General features: G+C 40.3%; 1 protein-coding gene across 1 annotated transcript in view; it reads right to left on the reverse strand.

The window, feature by feature from the left end:
• Nucleotides 1-23,142, reverse strand: part of LOC147031879 (uncharacterized) — a 163,393-nt gene that overhangs the window by 84,665 nt on the left and 55,586 nt on the right. The window contains exons 2-4 of the mRNA XM_085868525.1: nt 22,671-22,793; nt 15,105-15,227; nt 4,493-4,606 (exon numbers count right to left, since the gene is read on the reverse strand). The gene's annotated coding sequence lies outside the window, so the exon portion shown is untranslated. The remainder of the gene's footprint in view (nt 1-4,492; nt 4,607-15,104; nt 15,228-22,670; nt 22,794-23,142) is intronic.

Raw genomic sequence — 23,142 nt, forward strand, 5'->3', positions numbered from 1 at the left:
GAGAGGGATGGGGTGGGAAACATGGGATATACAAGATGGACGTTACAGGGACTTTTAGGAAGGAAATGGTTGCCAACCTATGACTTTTTTGTATCTAGTCAAGGCTCGTGGAAGAGCTGTAACACAAAATGGATCAGCACGCAACAGGACAAAACGAGCAGTAGTGAGGGCAGGGCGCGGGGGGAGGCCAACAGTGGAGTTGAAGGACAAAATAGAGGGAGAACTCTTCTCACTGTAGAGCAATTTTATGCAACTTTTTTTCACGGCATTCCCATGTCGCAAAACACAAAGATATCGCTTTCTTTTTGCCCCAGGATGCAATGGGAGGGAGTTATAAGCACAACTTTTTTGCAAGTTTTCCTCGTGAGTACAACTTTGCAACTTTTCCATTATAAGCGCAACTTCCGGCATTAATCACACTTGAGTGGCTAAATCTGCTAAATGCTCGGCCCTGTGGCGTCGTACCTGCATGAATTGGTGATAAAAACAACATTTTGATCGAGTATCACCGATGCATTGAATGAACTGACTTCATGTCATGTGTTGCTGTGTTGTTCCTGCTTGCTATCAAGTTGTTATATCTTACCTCCTTTTCCTTAAATATCGAGTTTAATCTTTATTATAAGGATGTCAGCTTTACTTGCCAATTATGTCCAAAGAAGCTGCTTTTTCTATTGCAAAAGTATGAGCCGATGCAGCAGAATTTCCAACCGAGTTCATAGTAACTTCTGGGAACAGTTTGTTCTGCAAGCTATGTTGTACCACGAGCAAGCTATGTTCGTTGTTGTACCATGAGTCATGTGCCACGAATGACGGTCCAGTGTCCTGAACCTTTGCAACAGTACAAAACACAGGAGAGCCAAGGATGCTGAAAAAGAACCTCGACAGACATTGCTGCTTGCTGAGAAAGTGAGCAAGAGAGAAGAATTTGTTGATCGGATAGTTACGAGCTTTCTTTCAGCAGATATACCTCTCCACAAACTCAATAATGCAGAGGTGCAGTCATTATTGCAATTCATGGGCTACAATGGACCTTTGGAGTCCAGTTGCCAATCGCAAGTTAGGGTTAGCAGCAGATGGCAATGGCAGAGAAAGAAACATTGTGGATCCAGAACTTGCTCAAGGGAAAGAACATATTTACCGTCATCGATGAAGCAGAGGTGGCAGGCGCAAAGTACATTAACACACTCGTGGGCAATGCAGAATCACCAGAAAAGACTTTCCTGCTTCACTGCAAGCAGCTTCCAGCCTCAGTCAACTCACAGACAGTAATACCGGCAGTGGATGATGCCATCAAAACGCTACAGTCTGAACGGTCAAATTTTGTTCAACTCTTGAGCGACGCTGCTGGACGCCTCTTCAAGCAAATCCACCTACGACTATTCCATGTCATGTGTACTGCGCATCTACTTCATAACTGCGCCAAAAAGGTTCGAGCCCACTTCTCTGACATCGATAATATAATTGCCGGGGTCAAGAGTGCTGTCGGCAAGAACAAAAACAGGAAGGAGGAATTTGCCGCAGTTGGATACCCACCTCAACCCATCGTAACCTGCTGTGCAAGCTGGTTAAATGCGGCTTTCCACTGTGCTGACAATTTTCCAGAAGTCAAGAGAATCGTTGGGGAATTTCAAGGTGATGGTTTGTTTGTTACCAGAGCGAAAGAAGCGATAGCATCAGAACGCCTGGCGAAGGACTTGCTCAGTATCGATCGTGACGACAAGTGCCTGATTGAGCTAGTTACTACAGTAAATTCGAAAGTTCTATGTATACGATCTCTGATGCTTTCAACGATGTGAAATCGCTCAGCTTCAGCAGTGATCCATGTGGGATAGCGTCTTATTTTGAGAGGCGTTTGGAGCAGAACAAGGACATAAAGCAGATCGTGGATCTGGCACGCAATGACATTCAACCAAGATTGTACGTGAAGTTGCAAAAGTGTCAAATTACTTCGGTGAGTGTTGAACACTCTTTTTGATGGGAAAAAAACGACTCGCGAAGGACCATAATTTCTCGCCCAAAACGTTGAGAAATACATTTCTGTATATTACAATCACAGCAGTAAACCATGAATTTTAGTGACTTGATTTAATGCTGACTTTATAAACCTTGTAAAATGTCATATCATTGCTGAATTCATGAAAATGTATCATTGCCGACTTGCTGGCTTTGAGAATTTAATAAATAAATTTCTAACTGAAAATTGGTCGTTGCAGTGGTCTCTGGGCATAAATTTTAAGTTACTTTTCAGCGCAATTTTTTTGTGCAACTTTTGGTAAAAATAAATGCAACTTTTCATGTTTTTAGCACAACAAAAGATTGCCCTATTGTGATCAGATTAGAAATATTTAATTCATCGAAGAGTACAAAAATGTTTATGGTGAAGCGGTTGTGTGACATGTAGGTAATGAAATGGAAGACCAGGAAGGAATCTGAAGAAGTAAAGAGCGAAGTTGGAGTCATCAGGAGGAGCATGGACTGGATTGGGGTTTCAGCCACTATCCAGGTGCCGAGGAAGACACAATGGCCGACAAAGCAAATGCTCTTTTTGACTCTCTATCAAGGATGAAGAGTTGCTAGTACTTTGGACAGAAAAAAAATTTTCCTCGTTCTGCCTGTATATTCATTGATTATTATGTGCTTGTTGGTTTCAACAGGAACACTTCACAGCTGGTTGTCACGTAAGTACAAGGTTTCCAGTTGAGTTAACTTGTCAAACAATCCATCAGGCAATCTTTTCAGCTGATTGTATTCCATGATGTTCAAGTAATAATGTCGCCATCTATTAACTCAAAAAACCCTGATTAACAAGCAGATTTCCTCCTCAACAAAAGATGCAAAAAGTTTCCCACAATTTTTGTTCAAATTATTCAGGTTAGTAAGATTTACAAAAATACATCATATTAAGAACCTCGTGTTTTAACATTTCAAATGTCAATGATGATAATAGTTCATGATTCGAGGTGATCGTCTTTAAATCCGTTGAAACAGAAATGGCTTTGTATCCCCCTGCATCTTAAAGAGAAATTGATGATAATAGTTCATGATTCGAGGTGATCGTCTTTGAATCCGTTGAAACAGAAATGGCTTTGTATCCCCCTGCATCTTAAAGAGAAATAAAAAGGGAGCAAGTATATAGATCGATTACACCATTGAGAGATAGGGCCAAAAACGATATAGTACTGTTGTGTGACCGTTTTTACAGCCATTTTTCCCTGCTGTGCAGGGGTTAGGCTTTTTCTTGAGGCAATGTTTTATGGCCGGATGCCCTTCCTGACGCAACCCTGGTCGCCTCTTACGACACAGGGACATGGTACACCTATCTTAACCGGGGTATACACCGGCCCAGTTTTTTCTGGTACTCATTTCGCCGACCTCGGAAGGATGACAGGCTGAGTTAACCCCCTGGTGTTAATTTAGCAGCCAACGGGGCTTGAACTCAGGACACTGGGATCCCAAGCCGCTGCCCTAACCACTGCGCCAACACCAGGCTTGATATAGTACTGTTGTATAGCATGATATTTCAAAAATGTATTGATTGGGCCCGATATGTTCTTGTGGATCAGGCATGACTACCAAGTGCCCTTCCACTTCACACTATTTCTCTGGCAAATTACTCCACCTATCAACTTCCCTGGCACATACATATTTTGAGATATCCTGCACACAAACAGACAAATGAACAAACAAACAGAAAGGGGTGAAAACATAATGAGGACATAAGTTAGTGAAAAAGTTAAGTGTGAAATGGTGAAGTGAACAGCACGATAGAAAATGTTGAAAATGATGAGGCATGGAGGTGTTGCACTGTTGCATCTGTGCTACTTCCACATGTGTGACTTGTTAACTTCTGTCTTTATCTCTCATTCCTGTTTTTTCAACCCTCTCCCTCCCACCCCTTATTCCCCACCCTCGATTGAAGTAGCCCTTATGGGAATATCATTGAAAGAGGCCTATCCTCTTGCCTTCCTCACAATTCCTGGTCATCCCAAAAGTGCTGGTTGATCATCATCATCATTGTACCTCATCTTTCATCTGATGGAGCATTTTCACTTCATCTCCACCAAATACGTTTCGATCATTCTGCTTCGATTGTCATAATCCTCAATAATATTTTCTTGTGTTTTGTGCCCTCTTGTTTCTCTTTCTTTTGTCATTTTGGGTTTGTTTTTGCCTCGCTATGATTTTGTTTCTCATTTTCTGTCATTATTGCTACAAGAACCTATTTGTGCATTCCAATCATAAGTTCTTGATTTCACTCTCCGACAAGCCTTGTGACTCCTTAAAAAAAGGAAAACATGACTTAAAATAGATCAAAACGTAACCAACTCAATTTAAACTGAAATAAAAGAAATGTTTTTGAGTTTATTTATATTTTTAAACAAATGCCTGAACAAGTGACCTTTTTACCTGAACAGTATGGATTTATTACTCAAGTAAATAAGACTTTTATCCCAGAGGAATGTTATTAATTTTCATTTGATTTACTTACATGAGGAAATCCGTGACTGTTTTAGTTTCCAGAGACCAGAGAGTCTGCAGTTTGTTCCACTGCAAGTCGAGATTTGTTAACTTGTTCAGGCCGTGAAATGCCATGCGGGGGAGGCTGAGGGTGACAAACGGCTGATTGGTTAACTGTTAAACTTGTTTCAAATCCAATCAAACAAACTGTAATATTTTATTACATCTGTAAACCTAACTTTAATAGCTACAGTTTCATAAAAGTGTAAAACATTAAGAAGTAAATATGTGCTTAAAGGCCCGGTCACACCTTGACGTTTTAGCCAGCGATGGCAACGTATTAAAATGTATCAACTTATTTCTAACTTATGTTTGACGTGCTTTGAACCAATTCTTTACGTAGTCCCAACACACATCGACGTATGTAGACGTATTCCAATGACGTCTTCCGGTCGACAAAAAATAAAAAAAATTAACGTGTTTCTAGCTTACAACTGCCATATAAAGACGTGTTCCCAGCGGTTTTGGGAATTGGTATATAAAAATGCTGCTCATGAAAGGGGAACCCAACAGTGTTTTCGAGTCCTTTTTGAGTCGATGTCCATGTCAGCAGTAACAGTATCAGTATCAGTCTTACTATTAGTATTAGTAGTAGTTTGTTCATGTTGGCAGTAGTAGGTGAGTGTGAGGGGGAGGGTGTGGGTTATGATGGATCGTCCTTGCGTCCGCGTGTCCACGGGTAGGAGACATCTTTTCACCATTGTTCGAAGTTCTTCGCGGCTAATTTTTTTATGGGGCTTTTTCAACAATGAGCTATAGCTTGTTTTTACGATTTAGGTCTATTCATAATGGGTTGGACAAATGCACAATGAACTAATAATGTGCAGAGAGCGCTTTGATTACTAAAAGATACGATATACCAACGAATAATTATCGTGAAGCCGGCGTTCACAAACTATGCCCAACGATAGCCTAACTTATCCATATCGTGCGGCAGTTTATCTTTGCCGGTGACGTAGGGTTTGCTATTCATAGGCTGCCACTCAACGATTTAAATGGCTGCATCTCCACGATTGAAAGTAGACGCTTGCGCTCAACAATTGGATTTTTTTTTACACTCAACGACTTTTAAACGGTACCACTCAGCTATTTTCATTGTTTACAATGAACGATTTAAATTGCTGTCACTCGCCTTTGTTTTTTGACGCTGGCGCTCGGAAATTTTAATAGTTTCTATTGAACTTGCTAAATCGCTCAAACCCCACTATTGAAAGTAGACGCTTGCGCTCAACAATTGGATTTTTTTTACACTCAACGACTTTTAAACGGTACAACTCAACTATTTTCATTGTTTAAAATGAACGATTTAAATTGCTGTCACTCGCCTTTGTTTTTTGACGCTGGGGTTTGGAAATTTGAAGCGTTTCTTCTGAACGTGTTAAAACGCTCAAACTGGACTATTTTAAATAGACGCTGCCGATGGACAATTGGAATCATAGCCAAGCTAGACATCGAAGTGTGAACATCCTCGTCATGCCGAAGAAAAGTTTGAAGAATGCTGCAAATAAGTGTCCTGGCCGTGGCCGTGGACGCTGACGCAAGGACGATCCATTATACCGACGTCTTTCAGCCTATGAGTAACTTAAAAGTAACGTCTGTCGATGTGTAGCAACGATCGCGTAACGTGCCAACAACACGTTAATCATAGGTTAGAAATAAGTTTCGGGTACGCTAAACATTACCTCGGCGTGTCTCAACTTATGATTAACTTACAAGTAGCATGTGTTGACGTCTGTCAACGATCGCAGACCGTGCATACAACTTGTGGCCAGTGTAGCGGAACGTGTGAGTCATACGCCGGCATACGTCGTGAAATTTCAAGCATGAAAAAATTTGAGGACAACCGAAAAGTACAACGTTTAAAGCCAACGTACAACGACGTATGGCAGTGTTTTTCAGCGTGCTCTCAATGTTATCAAAACTTACCCATAACGTATTCAACGTGTGTCAGCGTTTTAGAAAAAAAATTCAAAAATCGGCATACGTTGGCTAAAACGTCAAGGTGTGACCGGGCCTTAAGCTGTGCAAACTGGTTAGATTCAAACATGCCTTCAGCCTGCGTTTGAATCTAACCTGTTAACGTCTCTCTTTATCTCTCAATCGTGCATTTTCATTCCTCACGAATTTATATAGTCTCATTTTAGTTGATTTTTTTTTTGTATGCAAAGTCAAGGCTCATGGAAGAGCTTTGTATGCAAAGTCAAGGCTCATCACTGAATGGATCAGCACGCAACATAACAAAATGAACAGTCGAAAGTGGGCGGGGAAACACCAACAGCAGGGTTTAATGACATAACAGAGGGAAAATTGGATGAGTAAGGGATGTGTGGAGGAAAGATGGCTCGGGAAGGATGCACAGGGTGGAAAATATGGATACAGATGTAAACTATCACACAGGAAGAAGAAACTGGAAATTTGAAAGCAGGTGGTCTTGGGGTGGATTGTGGGGGGGGGAGGGGCAGGGGGGGTTGCTGGTGGGAGAAGATATCATGGTTTGGATGGGGGGTGATGTGAGATGGTGGTAAATGGCTGTCTTTAATATCTGGAGGGAAGAATGAGATTAAAGAGAATGTCGAACTTCATTCTACAGACGGAAAGAAATAGAAATAAATGAGTGGAAGTAAGCAGTAATTCTGTATTTTGCTAGTTTCACTGGAAGGAGGTTGATGGTGAACTATGTGCTTGCTGCAGAAACCTGGGAGGGGGGATGACAGAGCATGGAAAGAACAAAGGGTGCTAGGACAGAAGGGAGGTGGTAGAAGACATAGAGACCACCGACCTGTCTGTGATGAGAAATTGAGAGACCCATCGACTCAGCTCCGTCATGGAAGATTCCTCAGATCTTGAAGGCTTTAATTTCCACAGCATCAAGTGTGCAAGGAGTGAGGCAGGTGAGCCAACCTGCCTGTGTGGAGGAGAGAGCCATATTCCATAAAATGTGGATAAAAGCCTTGAATGTGTATTGGAGTTCAAGTGTGCCAATGAAGGACTTTGTATGATGGAGGATGCCAAATTGGAGAATGGCTTTAGAAGCCAACTTTGAAATGTCGTGAAAGTTTCCATAAACTTCCCCCACATCCATCTTACAAGTGGCTCCTTGGAGTAGTCCAGATGGGGATATCATTGAAAGAGGCTGATCCTCCTGCCTTCCCGACAATTCCCGACAATCCCAAAAATGCTGGTTCATCAACACCATTGTACATCATCTTTCATCATCCGGAAGAGCATTTTCCCTTCATTTCCACCATATATGCAGTTATCTTACTACTTTGAATGTCACTTTCCTATCTTGTTTATTTATCTGGGTTTTTTTAATATTAAAATGCTGATTTTCACTGTGATTTTGCTTCAAATTTTCTCATCATTGGTGCAATAACCTATTTGTGTATTCCAATCATCAGTTCTTTATTTCACTCAACTACAAGCCTTGTTTCTCCTTTAAAAAGACATGTAAAAAGACAGAAATGTCATCGCCACGTTGTTTTAGTAATTTTGCTGTTTGGAGCTAAAGGGCTAGCCCATATTTATGTACAACTAAAATGGCCGCCAGTCTACCAGTCGGCCATCTTTCATCAGATCGCCAAATAAAGTGAGAGGCAATTGTACGCCATCATGTACTGTGCTTCTGCCAAAGTTGAACAAAATTGGACCATGCATGTCTGAGAAATGGTTAGGGACACATTTAACTTATAAAATGGCGACCAGTCGGCCATCTTGGATCTGATCTCAAAAAAAAAATGATATCATGGAATATGCAAGCCATCATTCTTTATCTGTGTGCCATGTTTGAACAACATTGGTAAATGCGTAGCTGAGAAGTGGTTGAGGACATTCAACATCGGGTTTTTTTACAACTAAAATTACCGCCAGTCAGCCATCTTATATCTGATCTCGAAAAAAAACAAAGGCATGCATATGCAAGCCATCATTCATTAGCTGTGTGTCAAGTTTGAACAAGATCGGTAAATGCATGTCTGAGAAATGGTTGAGGACGTGTTCGACACCAGGTTGTTGTTTTTTAACAACTAAAATGGCCGCCATTTGGCGATATTAGATCTGATATCAAAAACAAAAAAGGCGTTAACATGTAAGCCATCATTCATTCTCAGTTTCTCGAGTTTGAACAACCTCGGGAAATGCATGTCTGATAAATGGTTGACGACGTGTTCAACCTCGGGTATTTTTCAACTAAAATTGCCGCCAGTCTACCAGTCGTTTATCTTTGATCATATCGCAAAATAAAGTTAACTACAAATGTATGTCATTGTGTACTGTGCATGTGCCAAGTTTGAACAAAATCGGACAATGCATGTCAGATAAATGGTTGGGGACATGTTTAAGTAACAAAATAGCTGCCAGTCTGCCATCTTGGATCTGATCTCAAAAAAAAATGATGTGCGTATGTCAGCCATCATTCTTTATCTGTGTGCCAAGTGTAAACAATATCAATAAATGCATGTCTGAGAAATGGTTGAGTACATGTTCAATATCAGGTTTTTTACAACTAAAATGGCCACCAGTCTGACATCTTGGATCTGATCTCAAAAAAAAAGATGTGCAAATGTATACTATCATGTGTTGTCTTTTTGCCAAGTACAAATAAAATCGGTCCACACATGTCTGAGATATGGTTGCAGACGCACGCACACGCACGCACGCACCGACATGAAAATCGAGACCAAATCCATAAGCCCCTGTTTCAAACCAAGTCCAATGGGGGCAAATAAAACATCACTTACAACAAGAAAGAGCATTCAGAGATTGCAGACCCTCACCAGAACTTGTTTGTGTGGTGTATTTTGTGTGGCATATCAAAGGAAGGATATACAAAATGAAAGGTCGTTGATTGCAAATGAAAGGTTTAAATGGTCTCGTTGTAAATGTGTAAAAGTCAAAGGTCTGAAAAGTTGGAAAGGTTAAATGGTCTGAAGGTCGAAAGGTGTAAAGATTGAAAGGTCGAAATCGGTCAAAATAGTCGAAAGTATCTGAAGGATCTTAAAAGGTCAAATGGGCATAAAAGGTGTAATTTAAGGTCGAAAGGGTCAGATTTGCCTGAAGGGGTCAAAAGGGTCTTAAAACGTTTAAAAAGGATCAAAAGGTCAAAGGGGTCGACAATATATTACAAGGTCTGAAAGGTTTAAAGGTCAAAAGGTCTAAAGCAGTGATCTTCACTATTTTTTTTAGAGGGGGGCCACTTTTGACGATAAGACATCAGTGTGAGAGCCATCACACCACCTGCAAGACTCCGTAAAGGCTGCTATTAGGCCTTGCCCCACATACTCTTCTTCGTTATGGTTAACTGGACTGCAAGCGTAATTGGTTGTCGACTGCAACCATATCCTGACGTAGATGTTACTTTTATGTTTCGCATTGGAACACTCATTTGAAACCATTGCGTCAATTTGATAGCATTTAAGGCAGATTACGATGGGCTGTTTTCACATTTATGTATTATTAGCTGCAGGTCAGGGGCCGCACTTTGGACCACCAGGGGCTGCCAGTGGATCGTGGGCTGTGCAATGAAGAACAGAGATCTAAAAGGTCTTCGGGGTCCAAGGGGTTGTAGGGATTTTCGGGGTCTGAAGGGAATTGGGCTCGCAGGTGTCTTAAAGAGTCTTCAGACTGGGGAGGGTCTTTGGGGTCTCAAATGGTCTTAGAAGGTTTAACGATCCAAGGGATCGAAAACCTCTAAAAGGGTCTCAGAGGTTTTCGGGGTCTACGAGTTGTAAATGGTCTAAGTTAAAGGGTCTTCGGGATCTTAAAGGGTCTTCGGGTTCTGAAGGGTTTAATGTAACTAATACACAGACTCACGTTCTGTGTGGACAAACAGACAAACAAGCCGGTAGACGGCGATGGGTCGCCGAGCAGCACTGTTAGTATTGTGATACTTTGACCGCTGACCTAGTGGAGATAGATCATTATGCAAATGAGCAAACTTGTACTACTCATCGGGGAGTATTCACGTGCAAAAAGTTGTTTGGATCGGTTGAGCCGTTTTGCCGGTCGGGGGACTTGAATAGACATTTTGACCGAAAAATGCACTTATTGACCATTGACCCCTGAACTAATCGAGATAGGTCATTATGCAAATGAGCAAAGTTGCAGTACTCATTACGGTCTATAAGCATGTAAAGTTTCATTCGATTCGGTTCAATCGTCTTGGAGCTAGTGTACTTTGAAGTTTCAGCAGGAATGCTCAATGGCCCTCGGACACCCAAGTTGAGAGGGTTGCCATTTGGAAACTACAGGGTGCCCCACAGAAAACCAGGAAATTTGGTACAGTTTATTTAAAACAAAACAAAAGCAAACTTATATATAGTGTAAAACAATCAACTCACGTTGAAAATTTGATAACTGCTGCATTCTGAAATAAAATTAAAAAACGGTTAGAAAATTTATATGTTAGTTTATTGATATGGTAAAATACGGCAAAATAAATCTCAAATTTCCTGGTTTTCTGTGGGGCACCCTGTATAAGATATAGAGCAAAATGGATGTCATATAGCGGATAGGGAATCACCTTAAGATTATGCATATCAAATCTCATCCAGTTCCATCTACTGATTACTCGGTATCCATTTGAATGAAAAGTACTGAAAATGCGGTTTGAAATCAGAAATCCCCAAAGTTCGAGGGGGTGCTGTGGGTGAACAAAGATCTAAATCGAAAATCCGGCTCGATCGTTTGTGCACAATGTATTCCAGACGATTAGTGTGAATTTTCATGACCATCCTACCATAACCCAAGGAGGAGTAGCATTTGGCACGAAGGCACCTCCAGCTCTTGCATATTATCGATTTTTGCACCAATTGACCTTTGACCCCTGACCTAAGCGAAATCGGTCAATATGTCCTGAGGCAAAGTTGTCGTACTCATTGAGTACCATGAACCAGCAAAGTTTCATTCGATCGATGCACTCACCTGGTCACTAGGGGGCTTTCAATTTTCGAGCATACCCTGATTGTAGGGGGCGCTGCGGGTAAAGTATTCCATATATCACAATATACCATCAGATATGGAGAATCCCCCATCATTGAATGAAAAAGGTCATACATATTCCAGATAATGAGGGAGGTGAATTGGAAACAAGACACCATTTGGTCATCATCTCGAAAATGTTCCCCAGGGGTGAGGAATGTAGTAACCAAAAATAACTGAAATCAGATAAGCGGTTTTCCATTTATTACAAAAAAAACATTTTCTTCAAGATGGCCCTGTTGGCCATCTTGGATCCGGCCACGCCCAATATCAATGGGGTTCTTCCTTTTCAGGTGGCACATGTGTGACCCAAATTTCGAATCGATATGGCGAACAGTTTATGAGTTATCGCACTCGTAGCTATAAATGTTGACGCCCGGACGGACGGACAGCTGGACGGACAGCCGGACGACCTGGGTGACAACAATATCCCCCTTCCGCCACGCGGCGGGGGATAAAAAACCGGAATATATTTGATAGAACATCACCTGTAGATCATTTGTGCCAAATTTCATAGCCCTACGTGGGATAATGGCTTTCGGAATTGATTTCGCGTGAACGGTCCCGATTTTGAAAGTTTTTTGGTTGTTGCGAGGGAACCAAAGCGTCCCCAGCAACCATCACAATTTCCAAAGCACTAGGTCATAAGATGTACCTACCACCTGAGTCTGGTCAAAATCGGCCCACGTTTACTGTCAATTATGCTGATGACAAACGAAAAAACATCCAAACAAACAGATAGAATTACTGACAATAAGGGTCACCTATTTCGGCGACCCAAAAAACACAAATCAAAAAGCAAACATAACCAAATGCATGCAATAAGCTCTTCTCTGACGAGGGTAGTAAATCAAAACATAATGGACTCTTTCAACTTAAATCAGGAAGTTTAGTTTTTAGTTTATTTATATATTTACACAAACATGACATTACATTTTAGTGCATTGCTCAAGTCAATAAGACTTTTATCCTCCAGGACTAAGTTATGATTTTTCATTTGATTCACGGAAACAAGGAAATCCTTGACCGTTTTAGTTTCCAGAGACCAGAGTCTGCAGTTCGTTCCCCCACAAGTTCAGAATTGTTAACTTGTTCAGGCCGTGAAATGCCATGCGGGGGAGGCTGAGGGTGACAAGCAGCTGATTGGTTAACTGTTAAACTTGTTTCAAACCCAATCAAACAAACTGTAATATTTTATTACATCTGTAAACCTAACATTAATAGCTACAAGTTTCATAAAAGTGGAAAACATTAAAAAGTAAATATGTGCTTTAGTTATAGTACATGAATGTCCTCGAGGTTGGCAGGATCCTTGAGATATGCCCACTCGCCTCTAAGCTGTGCAAACTAGTTAGATTCAAACATGCCTTGAGCCTGGGTTTGAATCTAACCTGCTAACTTCTCTCTTTACCTCTCAATCCTGCATTTTCATTCCTCCCTTATTTATATTGTCTAATTTTTGTTGATATTTTTTATTTGCAAAGTCAAGGCTCATCACTGAATGGATCAGCATGCAACATAACAAATGATGTGAGATGGTGGTGAATGGCTGTCCTGAATATTTGGAGGGAAGAATTAGATTGAAGAGAATGTCGAACTTCATTCTACAGGCGGAAAGAAATAGAAATAGAAATAAATGAGTGTAAGCAGTAATTCTGTATTTTGCTAGTTTCACTGTAAGGGGGTTGATGGTGGCTGCAGGAACCTGGGAGGGGGGTATGAGAAACCTGGGAGGGGGGGGGATGAGAAACGTGGGAGGGGGGATGACAGAGCACGGAAAGAGCAAAGGGTGCTGGGCCAGAAGGGAGGTGGTAGAAGACAGAGAGACCACCGACCTGTCTGTGATGACAAATTGAGAGGCCCATCGACTCAGTTTCATCATGGAAGATTTCAAAGATCTTGAAGGCTTTATTTTCCACAGCATCAAGTGTGCAAGGAGTGAGGCAGTTGAGCCAACCTGCCTGTGTGGAGGAGAGAGCCTTAATCGATAAAATGTGGACAAAAGCCTTGTGTGTGGATTGGAGTTCAAGTGTGCCAATCAAGGACTTTATATGATGGAGGATGCCCAATAAGAGAATGGCTTTGGAAGCCAATTTTTAAAAGTGGTGAAAGTTTCCATAAACTTCCCCCACACCCATCTTGCAAGTGGTTCCTTGGAGTAGTCTTAATGGGGATGTTATTGAAAGAGGCTGATCCTTCTGCCTTCTCGACAATTCCCAGTCATCCCAAAAATGCTGATTTATCAACACCATTGTACGTCATCTTTCATCATCCGGTGGAGCATTTTCACTTGATTTCCCCCATTTATGCTTTTCTCTCACGACTTTGTCACTATCCTATCTGATATTTTTGTTTTGTTTTGTGCCCTCTTGTTTATCTGTTTTTTAATATTAAAATGCTGTTTTTCACTGTGATTTTGCTTCAAATTTTCTCAACATTGGCACAATAACCTATTTGTGTATTCCAATCATCAGTTCTTTATTTCGTTAAACTACAAGCCTTGTTACTCCAAAAAAAACGTGTAAAAAAGGCATAAAATGTCATAGCCCCATTGTTTTAGTAATTTTGCTGTATGGAGCTGAAGGGCTAGCCCATATTTATGTACAACTAAAATGGCCGCCAGTCTACCAGTCGGCCATCTTTCATCAGATCGCAAGTTTCATCGGAATTGTTTGTGTAGTTTCTGAGAAGAAGAAAAAATACCTATTTTGGGGGGCAACCGCCTGAAGACTCCCTTCGGGCCAGAATTGTTTTTTTTTTGAATGGAGTGTCCAGGCCATCCCTACATCAAAAATTGATTGACGATATGTTTCTAAGAGAGCAGTTCCGAAGAAGAAAATATATATGTTGAAATTTTATTATTTTTCAAGAGTTAGAAGGCATGTTGCAGCATTAGAGTCTAACTTAAAGCAAAAACCCAAAAATGTTTCTGATAAAATAAACAAAAACTGTCAGGACATGAAAAACATTCATAGGCTTATTTATTTATTTCTTCATATGCAGCCTGTGACTGCATCATTTTCTGGGGGCACAGTTGTGATGCTGATGCAATGCCCCGGCTACCAGCAAGCTGGAACTCATTCTATTAATCTCAGAAGGATGACAGACTGAGTCAACCCACCTGGTTTTAATTCATCTGGACAACAAGGGCTTGAAGTTTAGACTCTAAGATCTTAAGCCAACCACCCTAAGTGGTTGGCTTAAGAAAATAATATAATTTCTTTGATTGGGTTTGAAACAAGTTTAATAGTTAAATAATCACACACCTGTCACCCTCAGCCTCCCCAACACGGCATTTCACAACCTGAACAAGTTAACATTTCTGGATTTGGGATATAACGAACTGCAGACTCTCTGGTCTCTGGAAACTAAAACAGTCAAGGATTTCCTTGTTTGAGTGAATCAAATGAAAAATCATAACATTCCTCCAGGATAAAATTCGTATTTACTTGAGTAATACGTACGTAGCCTGGTGTTGGCTTAATGGTTGGGTTGGTGGGTTTGAGATCCCAGAGTACCGAGTTCAAATCCCATTTGGCTGTTGAATTAACCTAGGTGGGATTGATTCAGCCTGTCATACCTTCTGAGGTCGGCAAAATACGTACCAGCTTGCCTGGATGATTGGGCCATTCAAGTATCTTGTGTTGGAGTGGTGACCCACCCAGGATTGTGCCCAACAGACCAGGAGATTGCTTTGGCAGCATCAACACTCCATGCAGAGTATGGTCCTGATGGATGGAGGAATATGTACGTACTATACATGTAAAAAAAGTCATTTGTTAAGGAATTTGTGTAAAAATATAAATAAAATCAAAAACATTTTACCATATTTGAGTTGAAATAGAGTTGGTTATGTTTTGATTTATTTTAAGTTATGTTTTCATTTTAAAAGGAGTAACAAGGCTTGTCGAAGAGTACCATAAAGAACTGATGATTGGAATGCATAAATAGGTTCTTATACTAAAGATGACAGAAAATTGGAAGCGAAATCATAACGAGGCAAAAAATAAGAAAAGATAAAACTTCAAGGGCACTCGGTTACACATTTTCCTCCAACACGCACTGTCTGCCTGATCCAGTCGAACATATCGGGCCAAAAAAGTCTTTGAAATATCATGCTCTCCATCGTTTTGGCCACATCACTCAATGGTGAAGAATCACTTTCAAAAATAAAAAGAATTCTCGTATCTGGATCTTCACCAAAATCGAATCAATTCATCCTTGGCAGACACCAAAGCTGTCCTCCAAACCTGTCCATAACTTCTTGACATATCCTGCTCATTGAGACAGGCAGACAAACAAATAGACAGGCATGAAAACATAATCTCTGTCCACCTTTGATGGTGGAGGTAAAAAGCCAATTGGCAATGCACTTATGTGAGAAAGAAATAAGGGTTGATGCCTACTTACTATATGACTCATCAACACACACACACACACACACACACACACACACACACACACACACACACACACACACACACACACACACACACACACACACACACACACACACACACACACACACACGAAGAACAAGACAATACAAGGAAAGAGGAAAGAAGAGGATGGAGGTGGACAGGGTACTGCCTTCCCTTAGTCTGGGACACCGGAGGCTCGTGATGGTCTGACAGGTAGGCTTCCTCTGCCACACACACACACACACACACACACACACACACACACACACACACACACACACACACACACACACACACACACACACACACACACACACACACACACACACACACACACACACACACACACACACACACACGTTCACAAGGTGGGTCATGCTGAGCTTGATTTTTGTAAAAACAATTGGATAGACCATTGCAGCTCATATCTGCAAACCTACTCCATTAAATTAATTTACTCAGCACCATTCTCCCATTCCCATCTGCCCCTTTATATATTTCTCTCAAAGCCTTCATCCAATCCCACATATTCTTATCCCACTGCCTTCTTCATACCTTCACAGATTTCCACTCAATCAAACCACCCACTTCCCTCAACCCTTTCATCCACTCTCATTTATATATCTTCTCTCACTACCTTTTTTACCCCTTCACTTAACTCCTTTGTCCACTGCCCTCTTTCCCTTCACTGATATCCCCCTCTACACTTCCCCCTTTATCTATTCATCCAATTCATAACACCTTTTCATCCACTTCCTTCAGTGCCAGATCATACCTTGCCAAGGCCGTGGGAAAATAATATTTTTGGGTCGGTTTCAACATGAGTGCCACCCCCGGAGCACAGGTTGTCTGAGGTAGACGTACTCACTACTCACTACTCACACTTTGAAATGTGGTGAAAGTGTCCATATACTTCCCCCACATCCATCTTGCAAGTGGCTCCTTGGAGTAGTCCATGTGGCGATATCATTGAAAGATGCCGATCCTCCTGCCTTCCCGATCATCCTAAAAATGCTGGTTGATCAACACCATTGTACGTCATCTTTCATCATCCGGTGGAGCATTTTCACTTCATTTCCACCATATATGCATTTATCTTACTACTTTGAACATCACTTTCCTATCTGATATTTTTGTTTTGTTTTGTGCCCTCTTGTTTATCTGGGTTTTTTGAAATATTAAAATACTGTTTTTCACTGTGACTTTGCTTCAAATTTTCTCATCATTGGTGCAATAACCTATTTGTGTATTCCAATCATCAGTTCTTTATTTCACTCAACTACAAGCCTTGTTACTCCTTTAAAAAGACATGTAAAAAAGATATAAAATGTCATAGCCCCGTTGCTTTAGTAATTTTGCTGTATGGAGCTGAAGGGCTAGCCCATACTTATGTACAACTAAAATGGCCGCCAGTCTACCAGTCAGCCATCTTTGATCAGATTGCAAAATAAAGTGAGAGGCACGTGTATGCCGTCATCTGCTGTGCTTCTGCGAAGGTTGAACAAAATTGGGAAAAGCATGTCTGAGAAATGGTTCGGGACACATTTAACTTACAAAATGGCGACCAGTCGGCCATCTTGGATCTTATCTCGAAAAGAAATGACATGCATAATCGCGGGTTGAGAGACAATGTTGTAACTGCATTTCTGACGAAACCGAATAAAACGGCTCTCATGTCTTTTAACACCATATTTATCTTTCATTAGTGATTTGCAGGAAATGGGAAATTTTCAGTTACAACATTATGTCTCTCAACCCACGAAATATGGTGTTGAAAGACATGAGAGCCATTTTATTCAACCCCGCCAAAAATGCAGTTACAACATTATGTCTCTCAACCCGCGATATGCAAGCCATCATTCTTTATCTGTGTGCCACATTTGAACAACATCAGTAAATGCATGTCTGCGAAGTGGTTAAGGACATGTACGTTCAACATCGGGATTTTTACAACTAAAATTGCCGCCAGTTGGCCATCTTAGATCTGATCTCAAAAAAAGAAAAGACATGCATATGTAAGCCATCATTCATTAGCTGTTTCTCAAGTTTGAAGAACATCGGCAAATGCATGTCTGATAAATGGTTGACAACGTGTTCAACATCGGGTTTTTTCAACTAAAATGGCAGCCAATCTACCAGTCAGTCATCTTTGATCAGATCGCAAAATAAAGTTAACTACAAATGTATGCCATTGTATGCTGTGCTTGTGCCAAGTTTGAACAAAATCGGACGATGCGTGTCAGAGAAATGGTTGGGGATGTGTTTAAGTAACAAAATGGCCGCCAGTCTGCCATCTTGGATCTGATCTCGAAAAAAACAATGCCGTGCGTATGTAAGCCATCATTCTTTATATTATCTGTGTGCCAAGTTTTAACAATATAAATAAATGCATATCTGAGAAATCATTTAGAACATGTTCAACATCAGGTTTTTACAACTAAAATGGCTGCCAGTCCACTACACTTTGGATCTGATGTCGAAAAAAAAATGATATGCAAATGTACACAATCATGTGTTGTCTTTGTGCCAAGTGCAAATAAAATCGGTCCACACATGTCCGAGATATGGTTGCAGACGCGCACACACACACACACTGACACGAAAATCGAGACCAAATCCATAAGCCCCTGCTTCAAACCAAGTCCAATGGAGGCAAATAAAACATTACTTACAACAAGAAAGAGCATTCAGAGATTGCAGACCCTCACCAGAACTTGTTTGTTTTGTGTATTTTGTGTGGCAAATAAATGGATGAATGTACCCAATGAAAGGTCGCTGATTGCAAATGAAAGGTTAAAATGGTCTTGTTGTAAATGTGTAAAGATCAAAGGTCTGAAAAGTTGTGAAGGATAAATGATCGGAAGGTCGAAAGGTGTAAAGATTGAAAGGTCTAAATGGTCTAAAGTGTCTGTAAGGTCTTAAAAGGTCAAAGGGGTCTAAAAGGTGTAATTTAAAGTCTAAAGGATCGGATTTGTCTGAAGGGGTCTAAAAGGTCTAAAAACGCTTACAAAGGATCGAAAGGTCAAAGGGGTCTACAAGGTATTATAAGATGTGAAAATCAAAAGGTCTAAAGTGGTGATCTTCACTATTTTTTTAGAGGGCGGCCACTTTTGCCGCTAAGACATCAATGTGCGAGCCACCACCCTGCCTGCAAGACTCTGTAAAGGCTGCTATTAGGCCTTTCCCACAAAACACTTCTTCGTTATGGTTAACTGGGCTGCAGGCGTAATTGTTTGTACACTGCAACTATATCCTCATTTCATGTAGATGTTACTTTTATGTTTCGCATTGGAACACTCATTTGAAACCATTGCGTCAACTTGACAGCATTTATGGTGGATTATGTTGGGGTGTTTTCACATTTGTGTATTATCGGCTGCATGTCAGGGGCTGCACTTTGGGCCACCAGGAGCCGGCAGTGGATCGTGGGTTGTGCAATGAAGAACAGATATCTGAAGGGTCTTAGAGGGCTCATGGTTCCAAATGGTGTAACTGGTTATGTAGGATATTTTGGGTGTTGGGATTCTAAGAAGTCTGAAAGGGCCTTATGAGTCTTAGGGGTCTAAGGGGTCATTGGGGTTTTAAGGGTCTAAAGGGACTTAGGGCTCGAAGGTGTCTTTCAGAGTCTTAGGGGTAAAAATGGTGTTAGGGGTCATAAATGGTCTGAGAGGTTTTTGGGGTCTCAGGAGGTTTAAGGTTCTAAGTCTAAGAGTTTGAAAAGCTCTAAAAGGTTCTCAGAGGTTTTCGGGGTCTTTGGTTTGTAAATGGTCTAATCTAAAGTGTTTTAAAGGGTTTTCGGATTCTGAAGGATCTAATGTTATTAATATACAGACTCACGTTCTGTGTGGACAAACAGACAATCGGAGAAAAAAAACAAACAAAAAACAAAGACCCAACTGCATGCAATACCCTCTTCTCTGGCGAGGGGAGTAAATCAAAACATAATGGACTCAATTTCAACTTAAACAATGAAGTTTTGTTTTTAGTTTATTTATATATTTCCACAAACACGACATGACATTTCAGTGTATTGCTCATCAATAAGACTTTTATCCTCCAGGACTAAGTTATGATTTTTTCTTTTGATTCACTTAAACAAGGAAATCCTTGACCGTTTTAGTTTCCAGACACCACAGATTCTGCAGTTTGTTCCCCTGTAAGTACAGAATTGTTAACTTGTTCAGGCCGTGAAATGCCATGTTGGGGAGGCTGAGGGTGACAAGGATAATTGTTTTACCCTGAAACTTGTTTCAAACCCAATCAAACTGATTTTAATATCTCCTTACATCTGCAAAGCTCACTTTCATAGTCACAATTTAGTTAAAATTGAAAAATTTAATATTTGCTGTTGTTATTGCACATGGATATTTAATTGTAATATTAATTGTCATGATCCGATAGTGTTTTTTATTTATGTACGAAACAATTTTGGGTTTTTGCTTTAAGTTAGACTTATAAAGCTGAAAATGCCTCTCTCTATATTTTTTAAAATAATGCAAAATTTAGGTGTAAAGACTGCCTTCTATGTGAGTGCTCTCTTAGAAACATAGATGAAGTATGACACACCATTTACACTAAACTCATACTTTACTATGGTGTAGTGTTGAACTGTGACACCTAAGTAATGCAAGAGTACAGCTTACTATCATGTGGAATAACATACAAACACTAAAGTGTACCATTTTCTACAGTATGTGGGGTATTAAAAACAGCATTGAATATGACTTGAGGATCCACATATATTCCTTGCATGTGGGATGAAGGTCTTCATGGATATAAATTCATCATCATCTGAATGCAAAGCGAAAACATAAGCAAGCATGCAATGGAGTTTGTTTATTTGGTGGTGGTAAGTGTTGAACAACTGCTGCAATTTTTAAGGAAGACTATTTAAAAGGTTAAAGGTGATATTTTCACGTTTGGTATTGTGGTTAGAGCATTCACTCCGAGTCTTGTGGTTCAGTGGTCAGATTCTAACCCTGGCTGAGTCATGAAAAAGACTAAAAAATGATACCTGTGCCTCTTCCTTGCTTGACACTCAGTATTTAAAAAGGATAGAGCATGGACAAACAAACTAATATTAGCAACCGTAGCAAGGCTTTGATGGGCCTAATGGCCTCCTCCTGCATATTTATGTTCCTTGTGAGGAACATACTGTTATTTATATTTTATAGCAGGCTTAAGCATATCAGGACGGCACAGTTGGTAGCATGCTCACCATTAAGCTGTTGAGGTTGAGTATTCCTTTGATTCCCTACCAGGTGAAACTGAAGTAAAAACTGATCTGATGTAGTGCCGGTGAGGGCATTATATCTCAGAACATTGGATGGGGTTGATTGAGTCTGCCATCCCCTCTGGATTTACCTTTTCGATGTCAATTATCCCACGGTAACTCTAAAAAAATAGAGACAATACCTCTGGGCGCTCACCGGGTAGAATAATGATACTGAGGAGGAAGTCACCGTGGGACAGAATCAGCAAAATATACTAATGAACCAATGTCATAACAAATACCTATTTTAGGGAGCAACCCCCACACCCACAAATCCATTTGGACCCCAATTATTGAAAAAGCATCACCAAACTTGGAACATCGCGGGTGATGAAGGTTGCGGTCAAGTTTCATCGGAACTGTTTGTGTAGTTTCTGAGAAGAAAAAAAAGAAAACGATTTTGGGGGTCAACCACCTGAAGACTCCCTGAGGGCCAGAATTCTTTTTTTAATTGAGTGTCTGGGCCATCCCTACATCAAAAGTCAATCAATGATATATGCTTCTGAGAGAGCACTTACGTAGAAGAAAGTGTATATATATATATATATATATATATATATATATATATATATATATATATATATATATATATATATATATATATATATATATATTGAAATGTTATTAGTTTTCAACAGTTAGAAGGCATGTTGCAGCATTACAGTCCAACTTCAAGCAAAAACCCAAAAATGTTTCCAATAAAATAAACAAAAACTGTCAGGTCATAACAAACATTCATATGCAGCCTGTGACTGCATCATTTTCTGGGGGTACAGTTGTGATGCTGATGCAATGCCCCTGGTACCAGCTAGCTGGTACTCATTCTATTAATCTCAGAAGGATGACAGGCCGAGTCAACCCACCTGGTATAAAATTAATCTGCACAACAAGGGCTTGAAGTTAAGACCCAAAGATCTTAAGCTAACCACCATAACCACAAAGCCAATATTGGTGTTCCTTGTGAGGACACCAACATAAAGGTAATTAATATGCTGTTACCATAGCAAATATTTAATTTTTCAAGTTTTACAAACTTAAGAAACTTGGGAGCTATAAAAGTTAGCTTTACAGATGTAAGAAAATAATATAATTTCTTTGATTGGGTTTGAAACAAGTTTAATAGTTAAATAATCACACACCTGTCACCCTCAGCCTCCCCAACACGGCATTTCACGACCTGAACAAGTTAACATTTCTGGATTTGGGATATAACGAACTGCAGACTCTCTGGTCTCTGGAAACTAAAACAGTCAAGGATTTCCTTGTTTGAGTGAATCAAATGAAAAATCATAACATTCCTCCAGGATAAAATTCGTATTTACTTGAGTAATACGTACGTAGCCTGGTGTTGGCTTAATGGTTGGGTTGGTGGGTTTGAGATCCCAGAGTACCGAGTTCAAATCCCATTTGGCTGTTGAATTAATCCAGGTGGGATTGATTCAGCCTGTCATACCTTCTGAGGTCGGCAAAATACGTACCAGCTTGCCTGGATGATTGGGCCATTCAAGTATCTTGTGTTGGAGTGGTGACCCACCCAGGATTGTGCCCAACAGACCAGGAGATTGCTTTGGCAGCATCAACACTCCATGCAGAGTATGGTCCTGATGGATGGAGGAATATGTACGTACTATACATGTAAAAAAAGTCATTTGTTAAGGAATTTATGTAAAAATATAAATAAAATCAAAAACATTTTACCATATTTGAGTTGAAATGAAGTTGGTTATGTTTTGATTTATTTTAAGTAATGTTTTCATTTTAAAAGGAGTAACAAGGCTTGTCGAAGAGTAACATAAAGAACTGATGATTGGAATGCATAAATAGGTTCTTATACTAATGATGACAGAAAATTGGAAGCGAAATCATAACAAGGCAAAAAATAAGAAAAGATAAAACTTCAAGGGCACTCAGTTACACATATACCTCCAACACGCACTGCCTGATCCAGTA

Source organism: Eptatretus burgeri, chromosome 2 (genome assembly GCF_056783735.1).
Source record: "Eptatretus burgeri isolate ZD-2024b chromosome 2, Ebu_testis_v1, whole genome shotgun sequence".
Taxonomy (NCBI): Eukaryota; Metazoa; Chordata; class Myxini; order Myxiniformes; family Myxinidae; genus Eptatretus; species Eptatretus burgeri.